An 11,745-nucleotide genomic window follows, 5' to 3' on the forward strand; every position below is an offset into this window, starting at 1 on the left:
TATGTCTAGGGGTCGTGGAAGGACCCAATATGGCCACTATGCAGGCACTTATGGTGGTACAGGTTATGGATCTAGAGGTGGATCACCTAGAGGTCACCTATTTGCTATGGAGCATGACTCATCCTCTTCGTGAGAATGACTGGTTTTTGGATTCAAGAGCTACAAACCACATGACTCATCATGTTGAGTGGTTTGATAGCAAGGAGCAAATGCAGAATGATGAATATGTTGCCACTAGTGATGATACTTTACACAAAATTACTCATATTGGTAGTGTGCCACTTGTTACTAAAGATGGGATTGAGAACAAGCTTGGTGATGTACTTTATGTGCCCACAATAACTAAGAACCTAGCATCGGTTCAAATCAAGGATTGCAGGTGAGATTCAATAAGTTTGGATGTTTCATTGAAGAGTTCCATAATGGGAGAACTGGCAGGGTGATTGCTCATGGTAGAAAGAAAGGGAGATTGTTTGCTTTGGATGCAGGTACCCCAGTGATTCAAAACTCTATGTATGTTGAGAGAGGACATGGGCAAGATAAGGATGTGGAATTATGGCATAGACAGATTGGTCATGTTAATTTGCAAAGATTGAAGCAAATGCAATCAAAACAGATAGTCCGCATTTAGGATATGTGAATTTTGATCATGTATGTGAGGCTTGTCAATTTGGCAAGCAGTCCAGATTGCCATTTCCAAAGAGGGGGAGAATAAGCAGCTATCCTTTGGAAATAATACACTCAGATATTTGGGGCCCATGTCAGAATGTTTCCATGAGCGGAAAATGTAGATTCTATATCACTTTCATTGATGATTTTAGCAGGATGACTTGGGTGTACTTTATGCAGCATAAAAGTGAAGCATTTGAAAAGTTCGTGGAATTTAAATTTATGTGGCTGAAAAGCAGTTTGGATGCTACATAAAATGTTTGAGGTCAGATAATGGTGGAGAGTACATGTCATATGAGTTTTGTGACTTCTTAAGAGATCATGGTATCAAAAGGCAATTGACATGTAGGTATACACCTCAGCAAAATGGTGTGGCTGAAAGGAAGAATCGGATTATTGCAGAGGTTGCAAGGGCAATGATAAATCAAATGAACATGCCATTGTCATATTGGGCAGAAGCAGTGCATACTGCAGTTCACATTATGAATAGAACACCTATAGCCTTGATTCATAATATGTCACCATATGAGAGAATGTATGGCATGAAACCCACTGTTGCATACGTTAGAGTCTTTGGATGTGTCTGTTATGTTCATGTTCCGGATGATTTGAGAAAGAAGATGGAACCTAAGGCTGTAAAATGCATTTTCCTTGGATATCCTGATGAGAAGAAGGGATACAAATGCTATGATCCAGTGAGTAAGGAAGTATACATAAGTAAGGATGTCAAATTCAGTGAATATGAATCATGGTACAAGCCCAAAATTGCGGTGAATGTCGATTCCTATGAAAGCAATGATGATGATGGCTATGAAAGGAAAATTTCAGCAAACAACAAGGCTGAAAATCAGCATGTGGAAGATGCGTCAGGACCTCAAGAGAATGTGGAAAGCAGTGGTAGCTACAGTCCATGGAGTGGTAGATTCAAAAATGCACAAAGGAGTGCAGAAGTTGCAAAAGGTAAGAGATCAATGACTGAAAGTTCAGAAGATGAATCTATAGATGACGAGTATGGCATTTCGCATGTTAAAACACCTGGCACTAGAAGTGCAGGAAAGTATGTGCCACCACATGCTAGATCAGATGAGACACACAGTAGTGCACCTCAATTGAGAAGGTCAGAAAGGGTAAGGTATCCAGTTGATAGATTGACTTATAATGGGTTCATGAAGATGCATTATGCATACATGGTTTCTTATGTACAACATGTGGAGCCTACTTGCTTTGAAGAAGCAGTAGAGAGCAAAGAGTGGAGACAAGCAATGGATGAAGAGATGGATGCACTAAGGAAAAACAAGACTTGGGATTTGGTGAAACTACCTTATGGCAAGAAGTCCATTGGATGTAAATGGGTTTATAAGGTCAAATGTAAGTCGGATGGTTCTCTTGAAAGGTATAAAGCAACGCTAGTTGCAAAAGGATATGCACAAACTTATGGTTTGGACTATGAAGAAACATTCAGTCCAGTAGCTAAAATGACGACAGTGAGATCCGTAATTGCTTTGGCTTCTATCTATGGTTGGAGGCTTTATCAAATGGATGTGAAAAATGCATTTTTGAATGGAAACTTAGAAGAGGAAGTGTACATGGATCAAACAGAGGGCTATGTGGATCCAAAATACCCACATTATGTATGCAGGTTGAAGAAGGCTTTATATGGACTGAAGCAAGCACCAAGAGCATGGTGTTATAGAATCAACAAATTCTTATGCAGTATGGGATTTCAACAGAGCAAAGCTGATTATTCACTTTATGTGAGGCATACAGAAGATGGTATGGTTGTTGTGGTCATCTATGTTGATGATCTCATTATTACAGGTACACTTGAGAAGGAGATTATTGAAGGCAAGCATGGGTTACATAAAGAGTTTGATATAAAGGACCTTGGTTTGTTAAGATACTTCTTGGGTATTGAGGTTATTGACACACCTCATGGTATATGGCTGATACAAAGGCAATATGCATTGGAGATGTTGGAAAAATATGGCATGATAGGATGCAAACCGGTTGATACACCATTGGATCAAAATGCTAAGTTGATGGATCTTATGCTGAGGATGTTACTATGTTCAGAAAGATGGTAGGTAGTCTTATCTACTTGACCATTACAAGACCAGACTTGAGTTACGCTGTTGGATTGATAAGTCAGTTTATGCAGAAACCATGCAAATCACATTTGGATGTAGTGAGAAGAGTTCTTAGATATGTGAAGAAGACAACTGGTTTTGGGTTGTTTTATGAAAAAGGAATCAAGCCTACATTATTTGGATACTCAGATGCAGGCTGGGCAGGTAGCTCTATGGATAGAAGATCTGCTAGGCTATGCATTCTCATTTAGATCAGCCATGGTAAGTTGGAGCAGTAAGAAGCAACCTACAGTTGCTTTATCAAGCACTGAAGCAGAGTATAAAGGCATTGCATTGGCAGCATGTGAGCACATATGGCTGAGATTGATCTTATATGACATGGGCATAGAGATTGATGGTGGAGTCATTATGTATTGTGACAATGTTAGCAGCATTATGTTGGCAAAGAACCCAGTCTACCATGCAAGAACAAAACACATAGAAGTGCACTATCACTTCATTAGAGAAAAAGTCATTGATGGAGAGATTGACTTGGTCCATGTGAAAACAAATGACCAAGTTGCTGATATCTTTACCAAAGCATTAGGTAAAGATAAGTTTGAATACTTCATGAGTGCACTTGGAGTATTACCTTTGCAAGCTCATTCTGAGCTTGAGGGGAAGTGTTGAGAAATAAGGCTAAGGCATAGTCTAAGGCATAGTCTAAGCCTTATCATATGGTTGTAAGTATCTAACTAGAAGCAGGTGTAAAGTGTCCCTAAGTTGAGGCTATCTATCACTGGAGGGTAACACTTGTAGTTGACTCTGAGAAGATAATTGAAGGAATGTGAGGTGAGCATGTAGCTCCAGACCTCCTCTTCTCTATCCTAGTCTCCCTCTACTTGCAGTTTTTCAGAATCCTTTTTAGGATTAAGGTTTGAGAGTTCAAGGGCATTCAGCATGTGCTCGTGGTGTTTCACTTTCGCATGAGCCAATCATAGAAGTTCGGATTGTATTCGAGATTAGCATAGGGGTCCATGTCGAAAGAACGAATACTTACTTGAGTGATGTAGGTGAGAACATCCATGAACAAGTCACCGGAGTCAATCTTGCTAGCAATTGTAACTCTTCCTCAATCAAAATTCAATCTAAGTATGGTTGGGTCACAATGTGCTCTTCCATGGGTCGATTACGAATGGTTGTCAACACCCTATATGAATTTGGAGCTACATAAGTGGGATCATACTCAAATGTCTTAATGGCACATCGTTGCTCAGCATTGGTCATCATTTGGCAGCCTTCTTGTTCCCATTGGAGCCAAAGAGCATACCACTTGCATAAGAAGGATGAGTCATTATCAACTAGCTTGCAAAGTTCATCCAAATTTTGGCTTGTGGTGGCAGCAACTCTGCTCTTGCTATAGGAGGTGATCAGCCATTGTTTGAAGGCTTGGTGTTGAGATATCTCGGCATTGGTAATCAATTCTTCTGCAACCACGGGGGGTTTTACCATCACAAATTTGTATTCCTCCTAGGTGCATGTCATGGAGCGGGCCTCCAATGCTAAGGATGGATCAAGTAGACCTAGGTCCAAGCGCTCATAGCTCTTAGCGAGTAGGGTGAACGTGGCATCCAAGTGCTTGATGCAAGTAATCAGGTCTGTCTCCTGTATTTTCAGCTAGATCTTTATCCAACATGAGGATTGATCGTCATTCATAGGAGGATGGTTTAAGACCTGCTAGCGGGTAGGGTTTGACTGAACTAGATAATTTGGCAGCTACGGGTTGTGTCTTTGGTTGCTTATGAGAGTGTGGTTGGGCTTCTTGTGTGATGGCCTTGGATAGAGTTGGGATACTGTGCTACTAGACACTAATGAGGCCGTAGGGGCACTAGTAGGATTGGGCTAATGCAGTGTGTGAGTAGCAGGGTGTAGCTTTAGTTGATAGACTTATTTAGTCTCCGCCAGCTTTTGCATTTGAGGCTCTGTGGGTTTTTCAGTTTGAGTCATTTGTGGCATTGGTGCCTTGTCTGTCACGTGGCTTTGTGTGGTTAAGTTTGGGAGTGGCATTGGAGTAGGATCCTTGGCCATTCTGGCTTTAGGTACCCAAATACAGGCGTTACCCTCATAGTAGTGTTGCGCTTGCAATAAGGTTTTGGGGACCCATCGTGGCTTGACCATTCTTCTTAGCCCATATCGCCTATTCTGCGACCTCCTAGCTCTCAGGTGTGATTCTTTTGCATTTCAAGGTCATGTATGCTTGCTTCTAGGTGGTGGGCCTTTGTGCCTAGGCATCCAATTGAGCTATGGTTCCTGGGCCTTGGCTCTAATTTCTATAGTTTGCTAGGATTGAGGTTTGGTGGGTTGTGAGATGAGTTGCAATCTCCCTTCTTAGGCTTGGTAGTAGGTTGCTCTATTAGTGGGCTTGGTAGGCTGTGATGAAGCTGAGCTACCCTTGCTGAAACCCATTACTATCCTAACATTGCCAATGGCAAGGTGAATGAGTTGTGAGTCATAGTCGACCTTGCAATGTGCTTGTTTCTTGAATACGCATCCTGACAATGATTCCTTACTAACGGTCTTAGTGTTAGGCATCATATAAAAGATCACAAGTAGGCTTTCGGTCTTGATAGAGACCATTATTTTGCATTTTTCTCACAGTGAGTACGACCGTCCTCCAAATGGATTGAGATTAGTGTCGGTAGGCTATAATTGGGGTTGTTGACCAATGAGAGTCCAATGATCGTACATCTCCCTCATCAATGAGCGCATCAAAGACGTGTGTCTTCTGGTTAGTCACATTAATAAGCGTAGGTAGGTAGGTGCCACCACTTCCTCATCTTCATCTTCAATTTCCATGATGGTGACCACTCATACCTTGACAGGGTTGGGTTGTCTATGTGGGCTTTTGGCCATCATGCAAACTAGCACTAAGGGTGTGTTTTTAGGCCAGCTTGCTCATACTCCTCACTATCTAATATGGTAGATCTATCATGGCAAGCACATGCATCCAATCTTGCTCATCCTTGGGACAAGGGACATATTTGGTTAGTGGCCCATAAGATTTCCTAATCTGCATGTCACCTTTCAGCATGGTGGAGATGGCATCCAGGTTGATTGGTGTGGTCTTCCATGTATCAATCTCTACTCTTACTACCTACATTAGATTTTCTAAGAAGATCAGACCATTTCCCCAGTCTTCTATGACTCGTGCATTGCGCATCCAGGGCTAGAGCCTAACAGGATGTCATAGTCCACTCCCTTCATGACTATAAAGTCAACAGAGAATTGGATCCCTACGATCTTCAATGGCTAGTTCTTTAATACTCCAAATGGTTGCACTTTCATTCCATTGACTAGGGTGACATTAAACCTAGCATTCTCAACACGCGGGTTACCCTAGTCCTCAAGTACTACATGGCTCAGCACACTAACTGCTGCTCCTGTATCCACAATTCCCTTTCTTGTGGTGTCTCCTAGAGCTAGGACCTGTAAGACTGCATGCATTTTGATACCTTCCCAAAAAGCAATAATGTGTAAGGACTTTGGCACTGAGTGTAGCATCAGGCTGGCTATCTGAGTTACCATGTCATGATCATGTAGATCAGCTGCCCCTTGCTCCATTGGTCCTTCAACCCACTACTTCAGTTCTTGCCATAGCATTGATTAAGAAAATACCCTAGGCTTAGAGTCACCGGGGTGGTCACTAGCATGGTGAGGATGTCGTTGACTACTTACCTTTCTCCTAACTTTGCATTTCTTAGCCAATGGACCTAACTGGTTTGCTAGCCCATAGTGTGTAGGCTCTGCTTAAGTGGCATAGCTTGTGGCATAGCCGCGTCTCTCGACTTTGGTTGTGGAGGCGAGGCTAGTGTGCTTACGATTGAGAGATCATCGATCTCATCTTCCAATATGGGCTCAACATCCTTTAGGTGCTCCTGGGCTTCTTTTACCCACTCCCTAACCTTTTTGATGGCCTCGAGTTGGTGCTTCCAGTTGGGGTACTCCCTGACCTTTGCACTCCCCTTCTCGGCCATCTTTGGAGTTGATGTTTCTGCTTCTATGTCTATCACCTTTTTTCTGGCAGGTAGCATCATGGCACTCTCGAGTTTTAGCATGACCTTTGCATCAACTTTCTTTCTCCTTCGCCTATGACTTTTCTTTCCAATTGAGGCTACATCTAAGTTGATGGGTCCATGCAATGATATGCTGGCCTCCTTTATATATGCATGGGTCATGACCTGCAACGAGATGGATGTGTCCTCTCCGTTAAATGTCTCAACTCCAAATAGCGCCAATGGTACATATGGCTCGTTTGCCACACTAGGGGGTGGCTTTCATCTAGGACATTCAGCGAATAGGTGAGTGATTCCACACTCTGGGCATCTAAGATCAGCCTTTTCTCTATTAGTCTATTCGGGGTGGCATGAGGAAATGTGAGTTGGGTGACAACAGTTCCAACACGAGATTGGTTCTTGGTTCTACCCTCCAAAGCCTCTGCCTCTACCTCTACCTAACCTCATCGCTGGTACTTACAGGTTAGTAATCCATAAGGATTACATTGCCCTCTTCATCATACAACACATAGCGGTGCACATAAGGCTCTTCGTCATTCGGCTCCTACACATAGTGAACTAGAGCATCACTCGGTGGATGGGTTATGTAGGGACCGGGTGGTCTAGATATGCATGTGGGTTTTATCTCCATCCTAGGAATGGCCGGTTTGGCATCATTAGGTTTCGAGAGAGCCAATGGGGCCCCACTTCTGAAAAATTTTTGCGGCCTATTCGCTAGGTAAGGATGTCCATATGGATGCGAATACGGGAGTCTCCTCGGTAGTCTACAATGCATGACATCCTAACCGAACCTACCACAATTGGTGCAAGGTCGGACCTTGGGTCCTGACACTCGTCTGGCAGGTGGTTTCCACCACAATACACACATTGGACGCAAGGGCGTGTTGGTCTCCTCATCATTTCTTGTAATTTGGCTAGCTCCGTCTTCATCTCCGCTAGCTCCAAACTTACGTCCGTTCCCTTTCCTTTATTCTGAGTACTTGGGCCTAATATTTCACTTAACATTGAAACTCTCTCATATTTTCTAGTATTAGTCTCCTCTCGGGTCAAGCTCTTTGAGCTTCTCTCTTTGAGCTGGTCATCCACTCTGATTGCCTCATCAAAGCTCCTAACTAGTGCATGTCGATGCAATCTTGAATTGCCTTCCAAGGCTTTGTAGAGTTCCTCACTTCGTATCCCATTGATAAAGACTATGGAGACTGCTCTTTCGGTAGGTCGCTCACAGTTGTTGGGATCCTCTTGAAGAGACTTCACACGTGGGTGACGTACTCTCTGATGTCCTCCTTGTCTTTCAGCTTGACATTCATCAGTCGCACTAGAAGGTTATCGAAGTACCCAGGCTCAGAAAAATCTCTTAATGAAGATACTCTTGAGGTTGTTGAAGTCAGTTTGACTCATGTACTAGGTCCTACCCTTATCTCCCAAGCATAGACCAAAAGCTTGCGAGCGTTGAGTAAGATCAGTGAGGCCATTGGCCTCGCAGACTTGCTCCAACTGCTCTATGAAGCTATACAGTTCATCGTTTGGCTGGTACTTGTCTAGTTGCTTAGCCACCACAGGGATTCTTGATTGGCTCTTAGAGCCCTAGTTAACCCTTAATCCTACAAGCAATGAGGTTGCCATTGCAGTAGTGGCACTTTGCTCTACTAATAAGTTGTCTAGCAATCACTTCGTAATGAGCTCTCTCAGTGTGAGATCACCTTCCAGCACTCTTTCCCTTGCTGCGTCAAGTCATGTCCTATTTCTTCTTACTAGGGCTAACACTCAGTGAATCTCACACATTTCTATGTTTTATCACAAGCTTCTGGCTTGCTATTCCTGATTGTAGATGACTATGCCCTGCAAAGCTTTTCTCACTAGTCTCCTCTCCTCTTCGAGGTCCACTATGATATCCTCGGATGTCCTATCGTGGTGGTCTATCCGGGTTTGTAGATCGTAATTGCCGACTAGCTACTGGATTTCTATCAGGAAACCACCTAGGTCAAGCTCTTCATCACGTCCGTGGGTTAGTGCCTGACTCTACCATGTTTGTGGTCTCATGCTCCACTAGGTTGTCGATGAGATTGATCAAGTCAGGTAGATCCACTCCTCCAATGTTGTCAATCATCCTACACTTGGGGTTCTCACTCGACTACGTTTCAGGGTCTTCTCCTACTAATGAGTTCATTGAGATTGTTAGGTCTAAGTGAGTTCCTTATTATTTACAAACAATCCTCAACTTACACTCACTCGGTGTGTGTGTGTGTGTGTGTGTGTGTGTGTGTGTGTGTGTGTGTGTGTGTGTGTGTGTCTCTGTGCGTGTGTGTGTGTGTGTGTGTGTGCATGCACACGTGCTCTCTTCCATGCACTGTGTGAACTCAAGCTTTCAACTTTTCTTAGGTACACTTCAAGTGTTGGAAAACAATGTGAGTGCAAATACGAAGTGATACTTGCTTGCTTTTGTGTGCTTGAGGGAGGGAGTGAGTGTGTGAGTGTGTGAGGGTGAGGGATCTTGGAGGTGAAGCTCTCCATCTTCTCCTCTCTTCTTCTTCTCTTCTCTTCTCTTGTGCATGGCTATGGAGGATGGAGCTTGGAGGTGGACGCTTGAGGAGCTACTTGTGTGCTTGAGGGAGGAGGCAACTCATTTGGGCATTGAGGTAAGCTCACTACACCCTAGTAGGATTGAAGGTATGTTGGCTAGGTGAGAGATAGCCATAGGTGCTCGCTCAAAATGCTTGAAGGGATAAGCGGTTCGTGGGTCTTGGCGGTTGAGCTTGAGCTCGCTGCTACATTTTGGTTCCATTCTGGTGGGAACACGGATTCAAGCTTGAGCACTTGCGCACCTCAACTTGAGCATCGAAGTAAGGGTTCATCCCCGAAAGGAAGCTTGAGATAGACATGAGGTTTTGGGTTTTTAATCCTTGCAACAAGTAATTTTTTTTTATTTTTGATGATTAGTAGGAGAAATCATTTCAATACTTTACTTTTGATTTTTGTTGCATTTAGAGTGGGTAGGATCGAAAAATTGAAGCAAAAAGCTTTAGAGTTGCTGCTATAAAACAGGCCCAAACAATGCACAAATCAAGAAAAAAAAAGGAAAAAAAGGAGTGCTTGAATGGATTTATATCGCTAAGAGAGTGATTGGAGAGGTGCAGGGAAGGATTTATAACCCAAGAGGCCAAGGGAGAGCTCATTTGCAACTATGGCATTGTGTATGTGTGAGAGAGAGAGAGAGACCCATTACCCACGTGATCACTTCACCTGGAAGTTTTTTGTGCATTGCAAGTATATACAACTCTTCCTCTCTATCCATAGCTTTGATCTGGAGGTGCATGCTATATATCATGACCTAAATCGTGCGATTTGATCCATTCATCATTGTATCTGCCAAAACCATGCCGCGTTTGGCCTGTCCGAGTGATGGCAATTCTAGGTCGATGAATCCCATAATCAGTCCTCAGCTCTCTTGTGTTCATCCATTCAGTCCACTACCATTCGGACGCTCAACCCTACTCGCGCAAGCTGACATTCAGCCAGTCGAATTCAGTATTTGAACACCAACTTTGCATTGAACCCACCCAACTCAGCCCTCGGCCATTCGGCCTAAACCCATTTAGACAAATCACTGGCCCTCGACCAAGTTGATTTGGCCCTCAAAAAACCACATTCGGACCTGGCCAAATTTGACATTCAGACCAATTGCATTTGGCCCTTTCTCATTCAACCCTTGGCCATTCAGAGCTGAATTGGACATTCAGCCCCTCCAATTTGAACCTGCCATGCCAAATTTAGATTTTTTCAAATTTAAAACCTATAGACCTTGACTTACCTAGACCACTGTTGTGCGAACCCCCGAAGGCCATACAATCGCTTAAAACACCTTTTTGACACAAGAAATAGGAAAATCCGTGAAACACCGACTTAGAAGCGACTCTAGCCAACCACCTGGCAGTCCAAGCCGCTAGTAGCACCAAACTGAGTCATAGATCCCCAAACACATCTCGATCAAGCTGAACAACGTAGCACAAACCCTAGGACCAGTGAGGATGGCCAAAAATTGAACTTATAGCCTATCAGGCCAAATTCATAAACGAGAGTGCGAGAGTCGCACATTCACTTTACCTTCACACTTGTACTATTTTCCAGCACTTGAAGTACACCTAAGAAAAGCTAAAAGCCTGATTGCACACAGTGTATGGAAGAGAGTACACACACACACACATTGAGTGACTGTAAATTAAGGATTGTTTGCAATTAACAAGGAACATACTCAGACGTAACCATAGAATGCACCCACCAATAGGAGAAGACCTTGAGACATAGTCGGGGGTGATCGAAACCCCAAGCGTAGGGCCAAGTGGAAGACCCAATAGAGAAGCTAGATGCAACAAGGACAGGCACCATTGGAGGAGTAGATCTACCCGATCTAATCAATCTCATCGACAACCTAGTGGAGAGAGACCGCTGACATGGTAGAGATAAGCACTAACCACAAACGGGACAAAGAGCTCAACCTAGGCGACTTCTCGATAGAAATCTAGCAGCTAGTTGCCAATTACGATTTACAGACCCGAACAGACCACCATGGTAGGACGTCTGAGGATATCATAGTAGATCTCGAAGAGGAGAGGAGACTAGTGTGGGAAGCTTTGCAGGGTATAGTGAACTACAATCACGAGTAGCAAGCCAGGAACTTGCGGCAGAGCATAGAAATGCATGAGATTCACGCTAGCTCTAGCAAGTAGAAATAGGGCAAGCCTTGATGCAGAGAGGAAAAGAGCATTCTAAGGAGATCATACACTGAGTGAGCTTCTCATGAAGTGACTGCTAGACAACACTTCTACCAAGTGAAGTGTTGTTGCAATGGCAACCTTGTTGCTTGCATGATTAGGAGTTACCTAGGGCTCCAAGAGCCAATCTAAAATCCCTATAGTCACGAAGCAGGTAGATAAATACCA

The sequence above is a fragment of the Lygodium microphyllum genome, chromosome 12, assembly GCF_053477565.2.
Source record: "Lygodium microphyllum isolate KBCC chromosome 12, Lygodium_microphyllum_v1.1.10, whole genome shotgun sequence".
Lineage (NCBI taxonomy): Eukaryota > Viridiplantae > Streptophyta > Polypodiopsida > Schizaeales > Lygodiaceae > Lygodium > Lygodium microphyllum.